We start from the raw sequence: 24,698 nt of genomic DNA on the forward strand, positions 1-24,698 counted from the left end.
ACACAATGGATTTCAAAGACATGGTACAAGCAAAGGTCCTGAGGCAGGAGGGCACTTGGCATGTCTGGGGACTGCAGGGTGGTGAGTGGGAGATGAAGGCAGTGATGTGATCTTGTAGCATGTTTCTGTGTCTGTTTCTCCACTTGACTGTTGCTTCCTTTGGGCAGGGGCTGCATGTGCCTTGTATGTCTCCATAGCCCCAAGGGCTGGCACAGCATCTGCATATAGTAGGTGCCTACTACATGTTTGTTGAACGAACGAATGAATGAATGCATGTTTGTGGTAACTAAATTCAGCTGAGTTCAACTGAGCACAAGGAGAGAGAGGACCAAACCCCTGCTGTAGTGGACACTGGTGTGTGCCCACGTCCTCCTTCTATACAGAGGCACTCACTTTCCAGCTGCTGGGAGAGCTGGTGGCTGATGGTTGGTGCCCAGCTGAGTCTCTCTCTGGGCATGGTCCCCTAGACCCCCCACCCCATGGGCAGCACACCTCCAGTGACTGGTGAATGTGGAGTACAAAAGCCCGGCTGCCTTTCCCCAGGCAGGACAGCTCTGCAGCACTAGTCCAGTTCCAGAACTTCCCCAGGGATGACTGAGGCCTTTGTTGTGACTGCATTGCAGCTCAGCTCCTCTGCCTGATCCTGCTGACCTTGCTTCCACACAGGTGCTGCCTCCAAGAGCACTCCCCAATAAACCTCCTGCTCACTCATCCATGGGCTTCCCTGGGAACCTGACCTGTTACTCCTCTCAAGCCATAACCTTGTCATTCATTCATTCACTCATTCAGTCAGTCAGTCAGTAAATATGTACTGAACAGCTATGCCCCAGGCATTATTTTGGGATCCAGCAGCAACCCCAAACAGACCAGGACTGTTTGTGTGGGGATATTGGCCATTGAGTTTTTCCATTTCACCAAGACTGAATCTCACCATCTCCAGCCCCACTGTGGCCATGCCACCCCTGGGAGGTCTGGCTGTCTCAACTCCCTAGAGTGACCCCTAGGAGGTGTGGACAGGTGTGGCGAGAGGAAGGGAGAAGACCCAGGATCCCAGGTCAGTGGAGTCAGACAGACCCAGGCTCTAACTCAGCTTAGTGCTTTTTTGCATTTCCCTAGTGACTAATGATGTTGAGCATCTTTTCATTCGCTCATTGGCCATTTGTATACGGTGTTAGTCCATTTTCATTGCTGTAAAGGAATACCTGAGGCTGGGTAATTCATAGAGTAAAAAGGACCGGGCTTGGTGGCTCATGCCTATAATCCCAGCACTCTGGGAGGCTGAGGAGGGTGGATCAGTTGAGGTCAGGAGTTCGAGTAGCCTGGCCAACATGGTGAAACCTCGTCTCTACTAAAAATACAAAAATTAGCCAGGTGTGGTAGTATGTGCCTGTAATCCCAGCTACTGAGGAGGTTGAGGCAGCCAAGCCACTGCACTCCAGCCTGGGTGACAGAACGAGAATCCCTCTCAAAAAAAAAAAAAAAGAAAGAAAGAAAGAAAAAAAAAGAGGGCTGGGTGCAGTGACTCATGCCTGTAATCCCAGCACTTTGGGAGGCTGAGGTGGGAATATTGCTTGAGCTCAGGAGTTCGAGACCAGCCTGAGCAACATAGCAAGACCTTGCGTCTATTATAAATAAAAATAAAAAGTTAGCTACCAAAAATTAGGTGGTGTGTAGTCCCAGCTACTTGGGAGGCTGAGGTAGAAGGATCACTTGAGCCTGGAAGACTGAAGCTGCAGAGAGCTATGATCACGCCATTACACTCTAGCCTGGGTGACAGAGTAAGATCCTGTTTCAAAAAATAAAATAAAAAAGAAAAGAGCTTTATTTGGCTCACAGTTCTGCAGGCTGAACAAGCAGGACACCAACATCTGTTCGGATTCTGGTGAGGCCTCAGGAAATTTTTACTCTTGGTGGAAGGCAGAAGGGAGCAGGCATGCCACGTGGTGAGAAAGGGAGGGAGGAGGTGCCAGCCTCTTTTAAACAACTAGACCTCAAAGGAACTCATAGAGTGAGAACTCACGGCTGCGAGGACAGCACCAATCCATTCATGAGAGATCCCCCAACCCTAACCCAAACATGTCTCACTAGGCCCAGCCTCTAATATTGGAATGATGTCACATTTCAACATTGGAAGAGAGATTTGGAGGGAACAAAAATCCAAACCATACCATATACCTTCTTTGGAGAAATGTCTGTTTAAGTCCTTTGCTCATTTTTAAATTGTTTTGTTATTAGTGGTGCTGGTGAGTTTCAAGTGTTCTTTATATATTCTAGATAGTAGACCTTTATCAGATATGTGACTTGCAAATATTCTTTCCCATTCTGTAAAATGTCTTTTTACTTTTTGGATAATATCCTTTGATGCACAAGGGTTTTTACTTTTTATAAAGTCCATTTTGTTTTCTTCTTTTATTGCTTGTGCTTTTGCTGTCATCTCTAAAAATCCATTGCCAAACCCAAGGTTGTGAAAATTTACCCTTCTGTTTTAAGAGTTTTACAGCTTCAGCTCTTACATTTTGGCCTTTGATCCATTCTATATATAAGAGAGGGGTCAAACTTTCTTTTCTTTTTTTTTTTTGAGACAGGGTCCTGCTCTCTCACCCAGGCTGGAGTGCAGTGGCACAATTTCGGCTTACTGCAACCTCTGCCTCCCGAGTTTAAGCAATTCTCTGCCTCAGTCCTCCCGAGTAGCTGGGATTACAGGCACCTGCCACCACGGCTGGCTAATTTTTTGTATTTTTAGTAGAGATGATGGGGTTTCACCATCTTGGCCAGGCTGGTCTTGAACTCCTGACCTTGTGATCCATCCACCTTGGCCTCCCAAAGTGCTGGGATTACAGGCGTGAGCCACTGTGCCCAGCCCCAAACTTTCTTCTTTTTCTTATAGTTCTGGCATTATTTATTGAATTATTCCTTTCCCATGGAATGATCTTATTGGCCCTTGTTGAAAAGCTATTGGGGCCAGGCACAGTGGCTCATGCCTTTAATCCCACACTTGGGGAGGCCAAGGCAGGCAGATCACCTGGGATCAGGTGTTCGAGACCAGCCTGGCCAACATGGTGAAACCCTGTCTCTACTAAACATACAAAAATTATCTGGGTGTGGTGGTACATGCCTATAGTCCCAGCTACTCAGTAGGCTGAACCTGGCAGATGGAGGTTGCAGTGAGCTGAGATCATACCACTGTGCTCCAACCTGGGTGACAGAGCAAGACTCCATGTCAAAAAAAAAAAAAAAAAAAAAAAAAAAAAAAAAGAAGGAAGGAAGGAAGGAGGGAGGAAGGGAAGGAAGGAAATAGATGTATGGGTTTATTTCCGGACACTCATTCTACCCTTTGGATCTATATATGTCAGAACCACACAGGTTTGATTATTGTAGACTTAGTGCCTTTTTCTGCCTCAGGTTTTTTTTTCTCCTATAGAGGGAGGGCAGAAGCAGGTCTCTGGCAGGGGTATGTGGATGAAATGAGCTGGATTAAGTCATAGCAGCTGGCAGCATGCTTGGCCTGTAGTAGCGGAAGCAGTTATTGTTATTATTATATCCAAGATGGAGGCTGTGCTTAAAGACTCCTTTAGAGAGCTGGAAATGTATATCAGTCTGTTATGATATATCATAAATGTATATCAGTTTAGGCTGTTAAAATACCGTAGACTAGGTAACTTACAAACAACAGAAATGAATTGCTCATAATTTTTTTTTGAGATGGGGTCTTGCTCTGTTGCCTACACTGAAGTGTAGTGGTGCAATCACAGTTCACTGCAGCCTCCATCTCCTGGGCTGGGAAGTCCAAGATTGAGGCACTGGGAGATTCAGTGTCTGGTGAGGACTCAAATTCTGCCTCACTGAGTCCTTGCAAGGTGGAAGGGGCAAAAGAGCTCTCTGGGGACCCTTTTTATAAGGACACTAATCCTTTTCATGAGGGAGGGCGCCACCCTTACTGATGTGACCTAACCACCTCCCAAAAGACACACCTCCTAACACTTTCACTTTGGGAATTAAGTTTCATTTTCTTTTTACATTTTTTCCCTTTTATTTTTAGTTCACATGTAATAATTGTACACATGTAGGGGATACAGGGTGATATTTCAATACATGCATATGACATGTAATGATCAAATCAGGATAACTAGCATATCCATTTCATTTATCAATTCTTTGTATTATAAACATTGAAAATCATCTTATAAAGTTTTTTGTTTTTGTTTTTTTGAGATGGGGTCTCACTCTGTTACCCAGGCTGGGGTACAGTTGTGCAATCTCGGCTCACTGAAACCTCCACCCCCTGAGCTCAAGCGATCCTCCCACCTCAGCCTCCCAAGTAGCTGGGACTACAGGCACACACCACCATACCTATCTAATTTGTGTGTATGTGTGTGTGTGTGTGTATACACATATATATGTGTATATATATGTGTGTATGTGTGTATATATACACAGACACACATTTTTTTTGTACAGACAGGATTTCTCCATGTTGCCTAGGTTGATCTCAGACTCCTAAGGTAAGCCACCTGCCCACCTCAGCCTCCTAAAGTGCTGGGATTAAGGAGTGAGCCACCACACCTGGCCTCTTCTAGTTTCTTGAGAATATACAATAAATTATAGTTAACCATATATAGTGGAACATATGAATTTGGCGGGAGAGGGCACAAACATTCTATTCACACCATGGCAGTGTGCCGTGGATTGCAGACATCACCATCAGTACACAGGGCCTGGGAGTGTCAGTCATCAGGCAGTGAGGTGTGACTTCACCTTGCTCTACCCACGCTCCTCTGAGGCCATCCCTGGGCCTGCATGAAGTGGAGAAAAAAGGCACTACAGGCCAAGAAGCATCAGCTTTCACAGTGACCTCGTGATATTCTGTGAGTGAGGGGAGAGGAAGTTTGCTTGTCACTGAGTGGGAGAGAGCTGGGCCCCAGAATCATTCTAGGGTGCCACCCCCAGACATTCCAGTGTAGGAAGGCTGTGCTGTGGCCCTGGAACCTATAGCTGTCCCAGATGTTGTGTTATTGAAAGAACTGTGCAGTGAACACCATGCACCCACCATGTGGATTCCACAATGAACAGGTGACTCTAGTCACCTTCTCTCAGCTCGAGCCACCTGTCCTTCCCTGTATCCACCCATCCATCCACCTTATTTATTTTATTTCTTGTTGCATTTCAAAGTAAGTTGTAGAAATTCCGTCCACTGCCCCTTTGCATACTTTGGCAGGCATTTCATTAACTACAGTTCAAAATGTGTGTCTCAGGCTAGGCGCGGTGGCTCACGCCTGTAATCTAAGTACTTTGGGAGGCCAACGTCAGGAGTTCAAGACCAGCCTGGCCAACAGAGTGAAACCCCATCTATACTGAAAATACAAAAATTAGCTGGGTGTGGTGGTACATGCCTGTAATTCCAGCTACTTGAGAGACTGACACAGGAGAATCACTTGAGCCCAACCAACCCAACGGAGGTTGCAGTGAGCTGAGACTGTGCCACTGTACTCCAGCCTGTGCTACAGAGCAAGACTCTGTCTCAAAAAACAAAACAAAACAAAAGAAGAATGGAAGTTCAACTAAGAATTAAGTGTCTAGAAGCCATCTTGTGAGTTGCTTCATTTTACTGTCCCAGTACCCCTGGGAGGTCCATTTCCCCTGTCCACTTTCACAGCTGTGAAAACTGCAGCCATGGAGATGAAGTCCTTTGTCCAGGGGCTCTGTCCGGCTGCAGAGCCAGGTTATGAACCACTAGGTGCCCCTCATCTTTAAAGACACTCTATTGTTGCCGGTGGCCAGGACCAGGCCCTTCCCTATGGGAGCTTGTCCCCAGGGCAGCTCTGGGAGCTGAGGGTCTCTGCGTGGGCACTGGCACCCCCTGCTGGTCTGTGCTCAGGGAATGGGATGACAACCAGTTGCCAGAAAACAAAGGCACAGAATGAAGCAAAGGAGCAAAACGGGACCATGAGAAGCTTCACCCCTGTCTACCCAGGAGTTCTGCCCATTATGGCCAAGCTGAGGTGGGGGTGGGGGTGCTGGATTTGGCAACCAGATGGGTTCTGAGGGGCTTGCAGTGGGGCCAGCCCCACTGTTCATTAGTTGAATGACCTTGGGTGGGTTATTTCACTGCCCTTACTTCTGATAGCCGTAGAAACGGGATGATGTGGGGTCAGAGCGGTTAAATAATTTACCCACATGGCTGTTAGCTGGAATCCAGTGCTTCAGAGTTCACTTTAGTGGCTCACACCTGTAATCCCAGCACTTTGGGAGGCTGAGGCGGGCAGATCAGCTGAGGTCAGGAGTTTGAGACCAGCCTGGCTAACAGTGAAACCTGGTTTCTACTAAAAATACAAAAAAATTATCTGGGTGTGGTGGTGCTTGCTACTCGAGAGGCTGAGACAGGAGAATCACTTGAACTCGGGAGGCAGAGGTTGCAGTGAGCCAACACTGCACCATTGCACTCCAGCTTGGGCAACAAGAGCAAAACTCCATCTCAAAAACAAAAATAAACCACAAAAGTTCACTTTATTGGCCTTTCTGTGGCCAAGCGCCTGCTGGATTCCAGGCTCTGGGGATACACGAGGTGAACGAGCACATGGTTGCTCGCTGTGCGGCGTGGTGACTTCTTGGACCTCCCATTCCTCCTTACGTTCCTGTTTAAGCCTGAGAAAGCCCTGTGCTTTTAAGAATGTGTGTGGTTAGATTGGGCTCACCTGGGTATCCAGGCCAATCTCCCCATCTCAAACCCCTTGCTAATCCCACTGGCAAAGTTCTTTTTGCTATATAAGGTGACATATTCAGAGGTTCTCAGGATTAGAGCATGGACATCGTTGTGTGGGTTGTGTGGGGAGGGACAGTCTGCCTACCTAGTCAGCCCTCTAGACCCTGAAGATGTGTGTTCATCCCAAATACAAAATACTTTCACCCTGCCCCAAGGCCTCATCCCATTATAACATCAACTCAAGAGTCCAAAATCTGCTCTAAATCTTGTCACCGAAATCACCTCAATCTGGCATGGGGGAGGCTCTGGGGATGACCCATCCTGAGCAGTTCTTCTCACTCTGTGAACCTGGAACTCACTAAACCAGTTACCTGGCCCTAAAGTGTAGTAAGCGGCCACTCAGAGGGGTACAATCTAGTTCTGTCCCTGATCCAAGCGACCTGAGATGTGATATGGGCAAGAAAGATAAGGAAGAAACGAAGAGGCTGTACATCCAGAAATACCAGACCACTAAGCCTCCTTTCCTCCTGGTCACACAGGACAGGGAAAGGAGTTTCTCCAAAGGGTCTGTTGGCACCTAATTCCATGTCCTGTGAGCCTGGGAGAAGGCCGAGCTAGACACTTTCCTTCAGTGGGTACTGCTCATTTTATAAAGTGGGTCAGGCCGGGCACAGTGGCTCACACCTGTCATTCCAGCAATTTGTGTGGCCCAGGCAGGCTGATCTCCTGAAGCCAGGAGTTTGTGACCAGACTGCTCAACATGGTGAAACCCTGTCCCTATTAATAATACAAAAATTAGCAAGGCATGGTGGTACATGCCTGTGGTCCCAGCTACTCAGGAGCTGAAGCAGGAGAATTGCTTGAACCCAGGAGGTGGTGGTTGCAGCAAGCCCAGATAGTGATCCTGTATTCCAGCTTGGGCCACAGAGTGAGACTCAGTCTCAAGAAAAAAGAGTCAGAGTCAGGGCCTGCCCTGGGGTCTTCCAACGGACAGCTGTGCATTACTTGTAGGTGAAAATTTTCCCAGAGCACAGCTAAGCCTGGTTGCCCTGCGTGGAGGACTCCTGCATGTAGCTAATTATCAGCTCCACCTGGGCTGTTTTTATCTGGTCCCTACCCAATATCTTTAATTAGGATCCACGTGCTGGGGGCTCAAGAAAGTCTAAGCTTTTAAATAGCTCTCCAGTGAGTCTCATCATCAACCAGGTTTGGCAGCCACAGATCTACAGCTTTCTGGCCCAGAGACACCTGGGGCACAAGAGGGGTCAGAGCTGCCTGTGACGCTGGTTGTGAACTGGAGAAGGCTCCCTCGAGTGGGGATCCTGGAGCCCAGGGGACCAGGACCAAGGGGTCCCTGCATGCCCCAGGTTTCTGAGGAGGAGAAGAGAGGAAGGCTGGAAAAGCCCATGTGGAGGAATGGAGCTGCTCTGCCTCCTGGATGTCCAGGGCAATCCTTGATACTGGGCCGTTGCAAGGTAGTGATATCAAGTTCCCTTTTTAAAAAGCCCTGTGACTGGGCACAGTGGCTCACACCTGTAATCTCAGCACTTTGGGAGGCCAAAGCGGGCGGATCACCTAAGGTCAGGTGTTTGAGACCAGCCTGGCCAACATGGTGAAACACCATCTCTACTAAAAATACAAAAATTATCTGGGGGTGTTGGTGTGCACCTATAATCCCATCTACTTAGGAGGCTGAGGAAGGAGAATTGTTTGAACCTAGGAGGTGGAGGTTGCAGTGAGCTGAGATTGAACCACGGCAGCCCTTCAGCCTGGGTGACAAAGCAAGACTCCATCGCAAAAAAAAAAAGAACAGTCTTGTTAAATTCCTCCCGTGTGTTGATGCACTTGCTAAAATATTTATTCCTGCCATTATGAGTCACCTGCTTCCAGGGCTGCTCTGCCCATTGCGAGACCTATTCTGTCTTAAGTGTGACCTCCGCCTCCCGGGTTCAAGCAATTCTCCTGCCTCAGCTTCCTGAGTAGCTGGGACTATAGGCACATGCCACCATGCCCAGCTAATTTTTGTATTTTATAGTAGAGATGGGGTTTCACTATGTTGGCCAGGATGGTATTGATCTCTTGACCTTATGATCTGCCCATCTCGGCCTCCCAAAGTGCTGGGATTACAGGCATGAGCTACCAGAACTGGCCGGGAAAAATCTTTTTAAAGATGCACGTATATAGTAAAATGCATATCCCAACACAAACATCGTTGCACAGTTGATGTGTGTCTTAAGAAGCCTGAGGTAGGGAAGTTTGGTAGGTGGAAGTTACTTTCCGTCTCCTTTCTCATAGCATGGCACATGGAAGAGAAGATTTTGGCTTTAGCATTTCACTGTGAGCGTCCTGTTTATTCCATGGTCACGGGCCTTTAGTGCCAAATTTACTTGAAAACTTTGTGAAATTATTTATGCGGAAAGAAATAATGAGGAATTTTGGGTAATGAAAAAGCAACCGGCCAGTTTTGCAAAAACTCCAACATGGGTGGTTATAACTAATTGGAAAAACATGTCTCCTCTCTGTTGACTTAATCCTTTTTGCAGTGCTGGGGCCCTTAAGTGTTCCCAGAAGGTTTAAGGAGCATAATCAGCTCCCAAGGTGGTCAGCACAGTGATAAAAAAGGACAAAGGGCTCTGCCTGTCTCTGAGGGTCCTTCAGTCATGGTCAGCTCTGACTAGGGGAGCAAAAACCCTGTCTGTCCTCAGCCTTCCTGGCTATGGCAGGGGCATGGGGTTGGGAGAGCAGAGTGTGGGCACTTGTTCTGGCTGGAAGCTTAGCCTTCGAAACAAGGTTGCAAAGGCAGAGTTTGAGACTCAAACAGGAAAAGGAGATATGGCCCATGTTGATGCTCTCAGAGCAGAGGGTCCTGAACTGTCTGATTATAAGCACAGTGTTGGGTCCTTACATACTTTTACAAAGCTATTTTCAGAGACACGGAAGTCAGTGGTCCCCACTTTCTCTTCCTCATTGGAGTTCTCTGGAAAAGAGTGTTCCCAGGGATAGATGATATGATGGGGCTATGGCCCCACTAGTGTTCTTAAGAGGGAAAGCTCTGTCAGCAGAGGGAACCTCAGCCCTGGCTGATCACACAGGCTACACTAGACCAGGATCTGCAGACACCAACAGCCTGTCCTAAGGCTTCCAAGTCAGAGAGGTCCTGTCAGTCTTGGTCCTGGCTTTTGCTAGCCAGTCTCAGTCCCTGGCTTCATCTCCCGGGGGGCTGATGCGATGTTGTTTGTGAGATGGAGCAAATGGCATTGTTTCTATCCCCACCGGGGTGGCTTCAGGATGAAATTCAACATGGGACGCACCCTCCCCCTCCCCCACGGACCAAGAGGTGATACTATTAGAGATACATGGTTTTGTGGTTTCCCCTTACTGTTTCTTCTTCTTTCCTGAAACTCTGCAAGAGGCTTCGCAGGAAAGGAAGGGTCTTTCAGATGCCTGAGTGCAGCTGGGAATGGCTGTCCCCAGTTAGCCAGGCTGGTTGGAGCCCAGGGGAAGTTGTCTGGGTTGTGGCTTTGAACTGCCAGAGCCACTGAGGCACAGCTGGCCCGCTGCCAACCATCCTGCAAACACCACCATTGCTCATGCCTGGGAGACATTCCAGCATTGACCAAAAGGGTTGCTGGGTTTTGTCCTGCTCAGGACAGGCTGCTCTAGAGTGATCTATAGTCATACTCTAAGGACAGATCTGGGTCTTGTGCCTCCCAAGGACCTGGAACACAGAATGCCCATGACAGGACTCCAGCCCATGGGCATGGCCCCTTTTGTTAGTATTAATTATGGACTTATGTGAAATGTACCCGCTCTTGAAGATGGGGACAGCCAATGATTAAAACAGTTGAGGGCAGGTCACCAGGCTGTTTCAGGATCCATTAGGAAATGGCTCTGAGAGGGTTACTTTAGAGCGAGGGAAAGGTCTCCCTGTTGGAGGGGCTCTATGCTGGCCAGCCCCTTACTTTAAACCCCGGCCTATTCTAGCTACCCAAGAACCTTCATTAAGTGACTGTGAAGTAGGAACAGCTACTTAATTTGCAGGGATCAGCATAAAATGAAAATAATTTTCAAAAATTAAGGTTCAAGTGGGCTGGGCGCAGTGGCTCATGCCTGTAATCCCAGCACTTTGGGAGGCCAATGCAGGTGGATCACGAGTTCAGGAGCTCGAGACCAGCCTGGCTAACATGGTAAAATCCTGTCTCTACTAAAAAATAAAAAAATTAAAAATAGCTGGGTGGGGTGGTGGGCACCTGTAATCCCTGCTACTGGGGAGGCTGAGGCAGGAGAGTCGCTTGGTCCTGGGAGGTGGAGGTTGCAGTGAGCCGAGATCATGCCATTGCACTCCAGTCTGGGTGACAGTGAGAGACTGTCTCAAAGAAAAAAAAAAGATTCAAGCAGCAGAGCATTCAAGCAAGCGTTAGGGACCCTTCTGAGCACCGGGCCCTGGCTGTGTAGTTTGTACACTGGCCCAGGTCTGGAGAGAGTGCAAGACAGGCAGCTGGAGAGAGTGCAAGACAGGCACCATGTAGGTGAACTGAGTCACCCTGCCCTTTGCAGGGATCTTTTCTATGCTGTTGGCCTGGCAGGGCTGATGACATGAGTGGGGCTTTCCCTGGTCTGGGTTGAATATGATACACTGGGACAAGTTGAAGGGAGGGGGATTGGAGCGGGGTGCTCCAGGGAGCATCATCTCTATACAACAGGAAGTCCCTGAACTTGGACACATGATTTAATCATCTGTCACAAGGTTCAGAGTAAAACCCAGAAGGCCAGGGCAATGACGCATTTAAATGATCACTACCCAAGTTAGCATTTTCCAGTATCATTAAAAAATGTTTTATAGATATGAGGTCTCACTGTGTTGGCCAAGATGGTCTTGAACTTTTGTTCTCAAGTGATCCTCCTGCCTCCCAGGGTGTTGGGATTACACTCATTAGCCACTGCACCTGGCCTCCAACACTGTTTAAACATTTTTGATGTATCTGTGATTTTGGATTATACCTGTTTTGTTACTTCAGTTAGAGAAAACTGAACTGGCCAGGTGAGGTTGCTCATGCCTGTAATCTCAGCACTTTGGGAGGTCGAGGTGGGCAGATCACATGGTGTTTCTCCTGTGATAATTTAAGACTAGTTTGGACAACATGGTGAAACCCCGCCTGTACTAAAAAACACAAAAATTAGCCAGGCATGGTGATGGGTGCCTGTAATCCCAGCTACTCAGGAGGCTGAGGTAGGAGAATCTCTTGAAACCATGAGATGAAGATTGCGGTGAGCTGAGATCGTGCCACTGCACTCCTGTCTGGGACACAGAACAAGACTCTGTCTCAAAAAAAAAAACTTCAAAAGCAGATTTTTGTCACTGCCAGGTGACCTTACTAATCACTGACCATGCGTGTACAAGGACAGAGGAAATCAGGATGAAAGAATATGTGCCTTGTTTTCCTTGCCTTTGACCTTCAGCCCCCTGCATTCCTGCAAATGCTTTGCCCATGGCAAACCTTTGAAGACCTTAACTTTTCTGTTTTAAGTGAGATTTCCAAGTGAATTTATGTTGTCTGGAAAAGGACTATCTCTTTACTGGAGAGCAGTTGGTATCTGAAGAGAATGAGATTAGGTTGCTAAGGACACCCTTGTTTGCAATGTTTGGTTTATGTAAATTATTGGTAAATAAGAAAAATAAGTTTATTCTTTCTTACAGATGGTAAACTGGAAGGGAAGCGTGTTACAGGGCAAAGTGAGTCATGGGGTGTGGGAGACTCAGATGGAACAGGGCTCTGGGATGCTTCTTTTTTGACTTGGGACTTCTAATTTACCTACCAGGCCTCAAATTAAAAGACAAACAGAGGCCTCTAATTTGTTTGGGTGGGAACAGATAAAAGTTCCTCTGGGTGGATGGATAGGGGAGGGAAGGAGGAAGTTCACAGAAACTGAAAGAGGACTTTTTTGGGGGGAGAGAGGAAGAACTCTCTTGTTTAATTAAAAAACCAAAATATCATTTGCAGTGTTTTCCTTCTCCAACCAGTCTTTTAAGAAATTGACATGTAATTCACATACCACAAAATGCAGCAATTTAAAGAGTATCATTCTTGGTGTTTTTTTTTTGTTTGTTTGTTTTTGAGATGGCATCTTGCTCTGTCACCCAGGCTGGAGTATACGGCATGATCTCAGCTCACTGCAACCTGCGCCTCCCAGATTCAAGCCATTCTCCCACCTCAGGCTCCCAAGTAGCTGGGGTTAAAGGCACCTGCCATTGTGCCTGGCTAATTTTTGTATTTTTTGTAGAGACAGGGTTTCACCGTGTTGGCCAGGCTGGTCTTGAACTCCTGACCTCAGGTGATCTGCCCGCCTTGGCCTTGCAAAGTGCTGGGATTATAGACGTGAGCCACCACACCAACCCCATATTCTCAGTTTTCAATTGTTCCATCAAAAAAGTAGGAAGCCCACATATTACTTTTCTATTTATTTGATGTTAATAGAGCTTTCTTATAATTAATGTTCACATAGATATTTTTTCATCCTGTTGTTTTCATCTTATCTGTGTTTTTGTATTTCAAGGGTGCCTCTTCTACACATTGTATAGGTGGGTCATGTTTTTGTTTGTGTTTCTTAAAATTCAGTCTCACTATTTCACTTTCAGTTGGAGTGTTTAGTTCACTTTCAATGGAATTTCTAATGTATGCCATTTGTGTTCTGTCACCCAGGCTGGAGCACAGTGGCATGATCTCGGCTCACTGCAACCTCTGCCTCCCGGATTGAAGCAAGTCTCCTGCCTTGGCCTCCTGAGTAGCTGGGATTACAGGTGTGTGCCACCGTGCCTGGCTAATTTTTTTTTGTATTTCTAGTAGTGAGCCAGTGTACCTGGCCTATTTCTCCTTAATTTTTTTTTTTTTGTATTTTTAGTAGTAAGCCAGCGTGCCTGGCCTATTCCTCTCTTGTTTTTTGTTCTTCCTTTCCTGCCACCTTTTGGATGAATGGAGTGATTTTTCACATATCCTTTCATCTCTAGTCGCTTTTCGGCTGTATCTTTTTGCTCTTTGTTTTTAGCCATATATGCTTTCTTTAGCAATTGTTCTAGGGATTACAACACACACTCTAACTTTTCACAGTTCACCTGCAGTGCTTATGATATCACTTGGGCAATAAGGCAGTGAAAAGGAATGAAGCACAGACACAGGCCATATGTGGGTGAGCCTCCTACTTTATGCCAAGTCCAAGCAGCCAGTCACAAAGGGCCACATATTGTATGATCCCATTGATATGAAATGTCCAGAAAGGGAAAATCTAGAGAGACAGGGAGCAGATTACTGGTCACCTAGTGCTGGGGAGGGAGGAGGAAGAACTGGGGGGAGGGGTGTGATGACTAAGGTTAACAGGGTTCCTTGTTGGGGAAAAAAAGTGTTCTAAAATCAATTGTGGTGAAGGATGCACCGTTCTGTGAGTATACAAAGAGCCACTGATGTTGACACTTTATTTTTATTTATTTATTTTGGAGACAGTCTCACTCAGTTGCCTAAGATGGAGTACAGTGGCATGATCTTGATTCCCTGCAGCCTACACCTCCCAGTTCAAGTGATTCTTCTGCCTCAGTCACCCAAGTAGCTAGGATTACAGGCATGTGCCACCACACCTAACTAATTTTTTTGCTTTTTGAGACAGAGTCTCCCTCTGTCACCCAGGCTGGAGTGCAGTGGTATGATCTTAGCTCATTGCAACCTCTGCCTTCCAGTTGCAAGTGATTCTCCTGCCTCAGCCTCCCATGTAGCTGGGAATACAGGCAACTGCCACCACATTGGGCTAGTTTTATTGTATTTTTGGTAGAGACGGGGTTTCACCATGTTGGTGAAGCTTTGTCTTGGACTCCTGACTTCAGGTGATCTACCCACCTTGGCTTCCCAAAATGCTGAGTATAATCTCAGCAGTGACCTGAGCCACTGCATCCGGCTCCATAAGGTAAATTTATATTTACCTTTTAAGAAACTGCCAAACTGTCTTTTGGAGTGGCCATGCTGTCTTATGTTCCCCCAGCATGTATGAAGGCTCTACTTCCACACACCCCCACTTAATATTGATAGTGATATCTTTGTTTGCTTTTTGAGATGGAGTCTCACTCTGTCACCCAGGCTGGAGTGCAGTGGTGCAATCTCGGCTCACTGCAACCTGTGCCTGCTGGGTTCAAGTGATTCTCCTGCCTCAGCCTCTCGAGCAACTGAGGCTACAGATGCAGGCCATCATGGCTGGCTAATTTTTTTGTATTTTTAGCAGAGACAGGGTTTCGCCATGCTGCTCAGGCTGGTCTCAAACTCCTGAACTTGTGATCCGCCCACCTCGGCCTTCCAAAGTTCTGGGATTACAGGTGTAAGCCACCACATCTGGCTGTGATATATTTTTTAATGTTGTACCTTTCTCGATACCAAGTACAGCATGGCTTTCTTTGCATTCAAAGTGTTTCATTGAAAGATTTCTTCATATGGATTGTGTGTGCATATTTTAGCACATTTATTTCTGAGAGCTTTGTTTTTTTGGGGTGTGATGTTGCAAATGGGATATTTTCTTCTCATTTCTAACTGCTTGTTTGTACATAGGAAGACTGAGGCCAGGCTTGGTGGCTTAGGCCTGTAATCCTAGCACGTTGGGAGACTGAGGCATAAGGATTGCTTGAGCCCAGGAGTATGAGACTAGCCTGGGCAGCATAGTGAGACCCCATCTCTCTTTTTTTTTTTTTTGAGACAGGGTCTTGCTCTGTCACCCAGGCTGGAGTGCAGTAGTGTAGTTCTGGCTCACTGCAACCTCCACCTCCCAGGTTCAAGCAGTTCTCATGCCTCAGCCTCCCATGTACCTGGTATGAGAGGTGTATGTCACCACACCTGGCTAATTTTGTATTATTAGTAGAGTCAGGGTTTTGCCATGTTTTCCAGGCTGGTATTGAACTCCTGGCCTCAAGCAATCCACCTGCCTTGGTATCCCAAAGTGCTGGGATTACAGGCATGAGCTATGGCCGGCCCCATCTGTACAGTTTAAAAATTAAGAAAAAGAAGGCTGTTTAGTATGTTACTTTTGTACCCAACTCCTTAGCAAAATCTGTCTGCCTCATTTTTCAGAGTAAATATAACTATTTCATCTTCTGCTTTTTTTCTTTAATGTCTTACTTTCCTCCTTGTCTAGTTTCATCAGCTAGGGGCTCCAAAATAATAGTGGTAACAGAGGACATTCTTTTGTTCCAAAGGTTGATGGAAGCTTCTGTTGCTTCCATCCCTTACAAATGATGCTGGGCTTTGGCTTGATGGGTATGTGTCTGGGTGTAATTTCCTTTATTGTGTGTAATTTAAGGAGGTACCCCTCCTTCTAATTTGATAAGTTTCTTTTATAAATTTTGTAGTAAATTTTGTCAAATGCCATTTCAACATCTATGATGATTATGATTTTCAACATATTAATATAAATGAAATCAAAAGTTCTAATTTTGAGTCATCCTTTTCACAGTGTACAAGTTTCACTTGGTTTAGGTAACTTTTTTTGAAGCCCCAGTGGGGTTTATTAGCTAATATATTTTGAATTTTCATACATTGATTTTTAAGTAAACATCTTACCTTGTTTTGTTTTAGAGATAGGGCCTTGTTCTAATGCCCAGGCTGGAGTGCAGTGATGTGATCACAGTTTACTGTAATTTTAAACTTCTGGGCTCAAGTGATCCTCCCGCCTCAGCCTCCTGGGTAGCTGACACTATAGGCACATGCCACCACACCTGGCTAATTTTTAAATTTTTTGTAGAGACAGAGCCTTGCTGTGTTGTCTAGGCTGCAGTTCAGTGTACCTTGTAGGTGTGAATTATTGGTCTTTCAGCTAGAATCATTCCCTCTCCCATCTGTTCGTCTGTAAATTCTGGGCAGGCACACATACTCCACCCGTGCCCCACAACTGCAAATATTGATGTTGTCCAACCTGCCTTGAGAAGGGAGAACTGTTTTTCTCTCTTTGTATCTCTGCTGGTATCCAGTGCACTGCTGTGTTTTTGGTAAATACTTGAGCCACAGAGCGTGGGAGGCAGGAAGGGAAGGCTTCCTTTGTGGACCCGACATCATGGATCCATTAAGCATACTGGGAAATCAGCAGGTCAGGTGGCCACACACTCTAGTTGCATCTGACTCTGAATTGCTCAGGGCTCCCTGTGTGCCAGTGATTTGCTTTTCTTTGTGAGTTGTCTCTTCACTCATATTCCTAGGCTGAGTTTCCCAAAACAGTGGCTAGCACAGCAGCTGTAACTGTTGTGGGTGCATTTCTGATCTTGCGTGACCTGACTTACAGGGTATTTTGAATAAGAGCTACCTATTACGGCTTGGGATATGGCTAAAGTTTACTTGACTTTCTTTCATAAAGCAACTGGTAGAATATGTGGCATAAGGCTATTATTGCAAAAGCAGAAGTGGTTGGGGGTGATTGAGCTTGGGCAGCCTTGGGAGGCAGACAGGCCTGCATCAACACCATCCTGGCTGTTCATAGTTTTATATGACCTTGGGGGAATCCCCTGAACTCTCTGAGCCTTTTTTTCCTCCCTCATTAAAGAGATCATCCATTCCTCATTGGACTATTGTAAGGCTTAAGATCAAGCATCTTTCAAGGCACTTGGAGCAGTGCCTGGGCTCCGGGGTCTTTAGGCTGTAACCGTAGCAAACACTCAAATCCCAGCTGCTCTGTCTTCTCTTCCCTCCAGTGTGGGAATGTAGAGCCTTCTTGTTCCCATTTACCCTGGGGTTCTTTCTTCTAAACTTCATCTAGCACCTGCTGTGCACCAGGGATTCATGGGTGGGGAGGCCAGGAGGGACAGCTGAGTCTGGCGTCTGGCTTTCAGGTTGCCTCAGTCCCCATGGCTGACACCTGGCCCTTTGCTCTGGAATCTGGACCCTGCAATCTCCTGCCAAAGGCTCAGCCTAAAAAGGGCTCGAGGGCACCCCCTATTGGTGAGAAGATTCTGTAACTGTCCATGTCTCCCCATCTCCTGAGTGGATGATCAGCCTCAGCAATCCAGAGGCACGTTCTTGGATTCTGCCAGCTTTATGTTTCAGTTGAAAATTCAAAGGAGAAAGTTATGTTTAAAAAGAAAGTAAAAAACTTTGAATGCTGTAGCCTGGGGCCCTGAGTTCACAGTTGCCCCCACAAAAACAGAGGCCCTCCAAAGCATCAGTCCCTGTATATCTACCCCCAAGAGAGCAGCTCTCTACTTAGGCTTCTGAAGGGCTATCAGTCCCCTTCAAAGAACTTCCTGCCTCAGGAGACCCCTGGATCAGGCAGGGAAAGCCAGTTCCAGGCAGCTGAGAACCTGGCTTCGTGTCCTCCTCTGCGCAGTCAGCGTTCTGAAGCGGTGGCTTCCCACATGGCTGTTGAATAAGTGAATAAATACCTTGGGCATGAACAGGAGCCGGGTAGAGCTCTCTCTGCAGGGCTGGGACTCACTGGCCATGCTGTATCCTGGTTTACAGTGGAGGTATGGAGGAAGGGTGGAGAATTACTCAGACCAGTGGTAGAGTTTCATGTCCTCAGAAGTATTTTGAGCGCAGTGGCAAGCCGCACTTCTTCCCTGCATTTGCAGCATGTGTGGTTCTGAGTTTCCCAGCATTCCATGCTGGTTATTCTGTCCCAGTCAAGAATCTTGCCCGCGTAAGGAGCTGGAATTATAGTAGAAGGTGAAAGAGTTTGAAGTCTTTGGCAGCCTATTGCTGGCTTAGACAAAATTTCAAACTGTAAAGAAGAGGGAAGAGAAGTAAGGCCAGGCTATGGGTGCCAGAGGAGAGGGGCCTCTGCTGTTTCCTGAGATAAATTATGCTGGGGCCCCTATTACAGTCCCTGGCCCTCCTTATTAAAAGGACAACTCTCCATTCACTCCCTCCTGTCTCCCTCTCCCCTTTCTGTAAAAGCAGCAGGCACGGGTTGATGAGTCCCTACACCTGCCAGGCAGTGATGTTAGGCCTAGCCTGCTGAGTTCCCAGGAAATTGAACAAGCATCTATGGAGTGCTCACTCCATGTCAGGCTCTGCCCCCAGCACCCTGGAGACAGAAGACCAAGGCACAGTTCCCAGCCAAGGGCAGGGTGGAACCTTAGCATGCGATGCTTTGAGAGCTCAGGATGCATCCAACCCAAAGTGCAGGCTAGAGGGAACTCTCACTGTGTGGGTGGGATCTTCAGTACAGCATGCAGTGCAGGCTCCTCTACTGTGTCCCCATCAAGTGCGGTGGTCAAGGGCACAGACTGGACACTCAGAGCTACCAGGGTAAGGAAGCACTCTTCTATCCCTCATCTGCTAGGGGAACTGTTTAAAAGATAGGCTTTATTTAATTTTTTTGAGATGGAATCTCACTCTGTCACCCAGGCTGGAGTGCAGTGGTTCACTGCAACCTCTGCCTCCCGGGATCAAGCAATTCTCCTGCCTCAGCCTCCCGAGTAGCTGAGGTTACAGATGCCTGCCACCATGCCCAGCTAATTTTTGTATTTTTAGTAGAGACAAAAATTTTGTATTTTTAGCCAGGGTATGGCCAAGCTAGTCTCAAACTCTTGACCTCAAGTGGTTCACCCACCGTGGCCTCCCAAAGTGCTGGGACTACAGGCGTGAGCCGCTGCACCCTTCTATTTGTTTTTTTGAGATGGAGTCTTGCTCTGTGGCCCAGGTTGGAGTGCAGTGGTGCAGTATCTGCTCACTGCAACCTCTGCCTCCTGGGTTCAAGTGATTCCCCTGTCTCAGCCTCCTGAGTAGCTGCGACTACAGGCATGAGCCACCACACCTGGCCAGGAAGTGCCCTTCTATCCCTCATCTGCCAAGAGGACTGTCTAAAAGCCAGGCTTTAGGTGTCCTTTTCTGCCATCTCTTTCTACTACATTCTGGTTCTTTTTCAGATATGTAATTTTCAGTAATTAGTAAATTAGCTGATTGGCTAAATTAATTACTAAACAAATTTAGTAATTAGTAATTTTAATAATTTCTAGTTCCCTGCTGAAATCTATAATCTGTGTCTAATAAGCCTACTGTCTGAGTCCTGTGGGTCTGTGTCTATTATTGCCTATCTATGCTAGTTTTTACACTTAGAATTTTATCTCCCTAAGAGTGTTTTTTATAACTACGGTGTTCATAATCATATCATCATACCTAGCACAGAGGTGCTCAATAAATATACATTTTCAATGTAAAAAAAATGTAAATGTGGTAAACACATATGAAATTTTCCATAACCATTTTAAAGTACACAATTTAGTGGAAGTACATTCGTATTTTTGTGCAGCCAAACTCTGGTACTCACTAAATCCTGCCAAACTAAAACTCCGTCCCCATTAAATAAGCCGTTACTGGCTCTCCCAGCTCCTGGCCACCACCACTCTACTTTCTGTCTCTGTGAATCTGATTACTCTAGGTCCTACACATAAGTGAAATCATACAGTAATTTTCTTTTTGTGACTGGCTTATTTCACTTTGCATAACATCCTCAAGGTTCATCCATGTGCTAGCATGTGTCAGAATTTCCTTCCTTTTTAAGGCTGAATAACGTTTGACTGTATGGAGAGACCACATATTTATCTGTCAGTAGACATTTGTGTTGCTGCTATCTTTCAGCTGCCGTGAACAACGCTGTGCCAAGACCAGCTCAGCCATGGAGACCCCAACCCAGGTGGCATTGAAGGAATTAAGAAACAGCCACAGCGAGAGAGAGAGAGAGAGAGAGAGAGAGAGAGAGAGAGAGAGAGAGGGAGGGAGGGAGGGAGGGAGGGAGGGAGGGAGGGAGGGAGGGAGCGTGCGCGCGCAAAAATGGGTTCAGAGTGGAGCACCAGGGGTCTCACAGCATTTCTAGCTGAGAGTTCAGAGCGGACTCTGACCTACATATTTATTCTTGACTTTCCAGTGATAAGTTTTACAAGCAGATGCTCTATGTTCTTTCACTGGTTAAAGGTAAACTAACCAGGCAGCTAGTGTGTGTTTACTATAGGTTAAAGACAAACTAGAAAGTGCTCTTTACGAGGGAACAAAGGAAAGGGTCACATAATCTGTGTTCAAAGAACTAATTCATCTGGCGTGAGACATATTTACATTGGTTACTATTTTATAGTGCTTTGAGCAGTTTTCTCCTTTGGGGGCAGTTTTCCGCTTTGAGGGGCTGACTAGGTTTCCCTTGCCACTGCTCTCAAGAGGATTTCTCAGCAAACAATATGATTTCTCACACACGTCAGAATTTGCTCTCAACAATGCTGCTATGAATATTAGTGTATAAATGTGTGAGACCCTTTCAATTGTAGAGGTACATACTCAGAAGTGGAAATCCTGGATTATACGGTAATACTTTGTTTTGAGACAGAGTCTTGCTCTGTCACCCGGGCTGGAGTGCAGTGGTTCAATCTTGGCTCACTGCAACCTCTGCCTCCTGGGTTCAAGTGATTCTTATCCCTCAGCCTCCTGAGTAGCTGGAATTACAGGCCTGCACCGCCATGCCCAGCTAATTTTTGTATTTTTAGTAGAGAAGGGGTTTTAGCATGTTGGCCAGGCTGGTCTTGAATTCCTGGCCTCAAGTAATTGGCCCGCCCCTTCCTCTCAAAGTGCTGGGATTATAAGTGTGAGCCACCATGCCTGGCCTATTTTTAACTTTTTGATGAATTAACATACCGTTTTCCACAGTTGCAGCTCCATTTTAAACTCCCAGTTAGAGTACACAAGGGTTCCAAGCACTCAGCATGCTCGCTAACACTCGTTATTTTCTGTATTTGATTACAGCCATTCTAATGAGTCTGAGGTGGCGTCTCCTTGTAGGTTTTCTTCTTTTTCTTTTTTTGAGATGGAATCTCGCCCTCACCCAGGCTAGAATGCAGTGGTGTGATCTTGGCTCACTGCAACCTCTGCCTCCCAGGTTCAAACAATTCTCCTGCCTCAGCCTCCCAAACATCTGGGACTGGAGGCACGTGCCACCACACACAGCTAATTTTTCTATTTTTCGTAGAGATATAGTGTCGCCATGTTGGCCAGGCTGGTCTCAAACTCCTGACCTCAAGTGATCCACCCACCTCAGCCTTTCAGAGTGCTGGGATTACAGGCATAAGCCACCATGCCCGGCCTCTCCACATGATTTTGATTGAGTTTCCCTAATAATTAGTGATGGTGATCATCTTTTTATGTGCTTATTGGCCATTTGCATCTCTTATTAGGAGGACTGTCTATTCAAGTCCTTTGTACATTTTTGAACTGCATTAGTTGGGTTTTTGTCGTTGCATTGTGAGAGTGCTTTATATATTCTAGATGGGAACTCTTTAACATAGAATTTGCACATCTGTCCTGTCATTCTGTAGGTTGCCTTTTCACAATGTTAATATATCCTTTGATGCGATCCAATTTGTCTACTTTTCCTTTTGTTGTTTGGGCTTTTGGTGTCATATCCAATAAATCATTGCCAAAGGAAGCTCTCCTTCTATGTTTTAAGAGTTGTCAGCTGGGAATGGTGGCTCACACCTATAATCCCAGCACTTTGGGAGCCCAAAGCAGGTAAATCACAAGGTAAGGAGTTCAAGACCAACCTGACCAAGATGGTAAAACCCCATCTCTACTAAAAATACAAGAATTAGCTGGGCATGGTGGTGGGTGCTGTAATCCCATCTACTTGGCAGGCTGAGGCAGAGAATTGCTTGAACCCAGGAGCTGGAGGTTGCAGTAAGCCGAGATAATGCTACTGCACTCCAGGCTGGGTGACAGAGTGAGACTCCATCTCAAACAAATAAGAGTTGTATAGTTTTAGAGTTTACAGTTAGGTCTTTGATTCATTGTTGAGGTTTTTTTTTTTTTAATGTGATATAAGGTAAGGGTTTAACTTCATTCTTTTGTGGATATCTAGTTTTCCCATACCATTTGTTGAAAGATCGTCCCTTCCCTGATTGAATAGGCTTGGCATCCTTTTTGAATTCATTTGACCATATGTATAAGGGGTTCCTTCTGCCCTCTGTACTCCATTCCACTGGTCTCTCTGTATGTCTTTACTGCCATACCACACTTTTTGACCACTGTAGCTTTTAATAATACATTTTGAAATTGGGAAGTAAAAGACTTCCAGCTTTGTTATTCGTTTTCAAGATTGCTTTGGCCATTTGGGATCCCTTGAAATTGTGTATAAACTTTGTGAAATTTATAAGGATGGATTTTTCTATGATTGAAGAAAAAATGTTACTGAGATTTTGGGATTGATTACACTAAACCTATAGATCACTTTGAGTTGTATTGACATGTTAATCAAACTAAGCTTTATAATGTATAAATATGAGATGCCTTTACATTTGTTACACAACTGGTCTCTGGAACTCTAAATCCTGCCAAAGTCTTTGCCTCCTGGTTAAGTTTATTCCTATTTTATTCTTCTTGATGCTATTTTAAACAGACTTTTTTTTTTTTTTTTTTTTTTTTTAAGATGGTGTCTCACTATGTTGCCAGGCATAATCTTTATAAAAACTGACAGCATTGACCTCCCAGGCTCAAGCGATTCTCCTGCCTCAGCCTCCCAAGTAGCATCCACAACCAAGCCCTGCAGGAACTGTTTTCTGTTTCCTTCTTGGATCATTGACTGTTAGTGTGTGGAAATGCAACTGACATATGTATGTTGATTTCATAATCCTGAAACGTTGACAGGTTACTAGTTCTTAGTTTTTTTCATGCAGTCTTCAGGATTTTCTACAAAGAAGATTATGTCATTTGTTAACAGAGATAATTTTATTTCTTCCTTTCCAATTTGGATGCCTTTTCTTTTTCCTTTCTTTCTTAGCTCTGGCTAGGATTTCCAGTATTATGAAAGCAGGCATCATTGTTTTATTCCTCATCTTGGAAAACTTTCTCTTTCATCATTGAGAATGATGTTAGCTGGGGGGTGGGGTTGTTCATATGACCTTTATTACATTGAGATTATTTCTATTTCTAGTCAGTATGTTTTTAATCATGAAAGGGTATTAAACTTTGTTAAATGCTTTTTCTGTACTAATTGAAACAAATAGTCATGTGTTTTCTTTCCTTCATTCTGTTAGTGATATCTTAACATTGATTTTTATATGATAACCACCTTTGCATTCCAGGAATAAATCTCACTTGACGATGTTGTAGAATCCTTCTATGACACTGTTAAATTCTCCTTATTGGTATTTTCTAGAGAACTTTTGCATCTGTATTGATGAGGAATAGTGGTCTGTTGTTTTTTTCTGGTTCTTTGTCTGCCTTTGGTATCAGTAATGCTAGCCTCACAGAATGAATTTGGAGGTATTCTTTCCTCAGTATTTTGAAAGAATATGAGCAGGATTGGTATTGATTCTGTAAATGTTTGGTACAAGTCACCCATGAAGCCATGTGTTCTTGTAGTTTTCTTTCTTGTCAAGTTTTTGGTCACTGATTCAATTTCCTTGATAGTGATAGGTCTGTTTTTCTATCTTCTATTTCACGTATTTCTGTTCTAACATTTATTTCCTTCCTTCTCCTTGCTTTGGGTTTAGGCTGTTCTTTTTCTAATAATTTAAGGTACAAAGTTAGGGTTTTAGTTTGAGAATTTTTCCTTTTTCTTTTGAGAGAGGGTCTTGCTGCATTGCCTGAGCTAGTCTCAAACTCCTGGGCTCAAGCAATCTCTTGGCCTCAGCCTTCCAAGTAGCTGGGATTATAGAACAGTGTCATTATGCCTGGCTGCTGCTGCTTTTTGTGTGTGTGTGGGTATTGGGGAAAATGGAGTCTAGCTGTGTCACCCAGGCTGGAGTGTAGTGGTGCAATCTGGGCTCACTACAACCTCCTCATGGGTTCCAGTGATTATCCTGCCTCTGCCTCCCAAGCAGCTGGATTACAGGCACTTGCCACCACGCCTGGCTAATTTTTATGTTTTTAGTAGAGATGGGGTTTCACCATGTTAGCTGGGCTGGTCTTGAACTCCTGACATCAGGTTATCTGCCTGCCTGAGCCTCCCAAAGTCCTGGGATTACAGATGTGAGCCACCGCCCCTGGCCAGCTTTCTTTAATGT

General features: G+C 45.6%; 1 long non-coding RNA gene across 2 annotated transcripts in view; it reads left to right on the top strand.

Moving 5' to 3' along the window:
* Positions 1 to 20,414, top strand: part of LOC118144257 (uncharacterized) — a 114,624-nt gene extending 94,210 nt beyond the window's left edge. For both annotated transcript variants that reach the window (XR_004728887.3, XR_004728889.3), the window contains 2 exons: positions 13,402 to 13,499; positions 20,296 to 20,414. This is a non-coding gene — a long non-coding RNA (uncharacterized LOC118144257). The remainder of the gene's footprint in view (positions 1 to 13,401; positions 13,500 to 20,295) is intronic.
* The last annotated feature ends 4,284 nt before the right edge of the window (positions 20,415 to 24,698 follow it).

The sequence above is a fragment of the Callithrix jacchus genome, chromosome 9 (assembly GCF_049354715.1).
Source record: "Callithrix jacchus isolate 240 chromosome 9, calJac240_pri, whole genome shotgun sequence".
NCBI classification, from domain to species: Eukaryota; Metazoa; Chordata; class Mammalia; order Primates; family Cebidae; genus Callithrix; species Callithrix jacchus.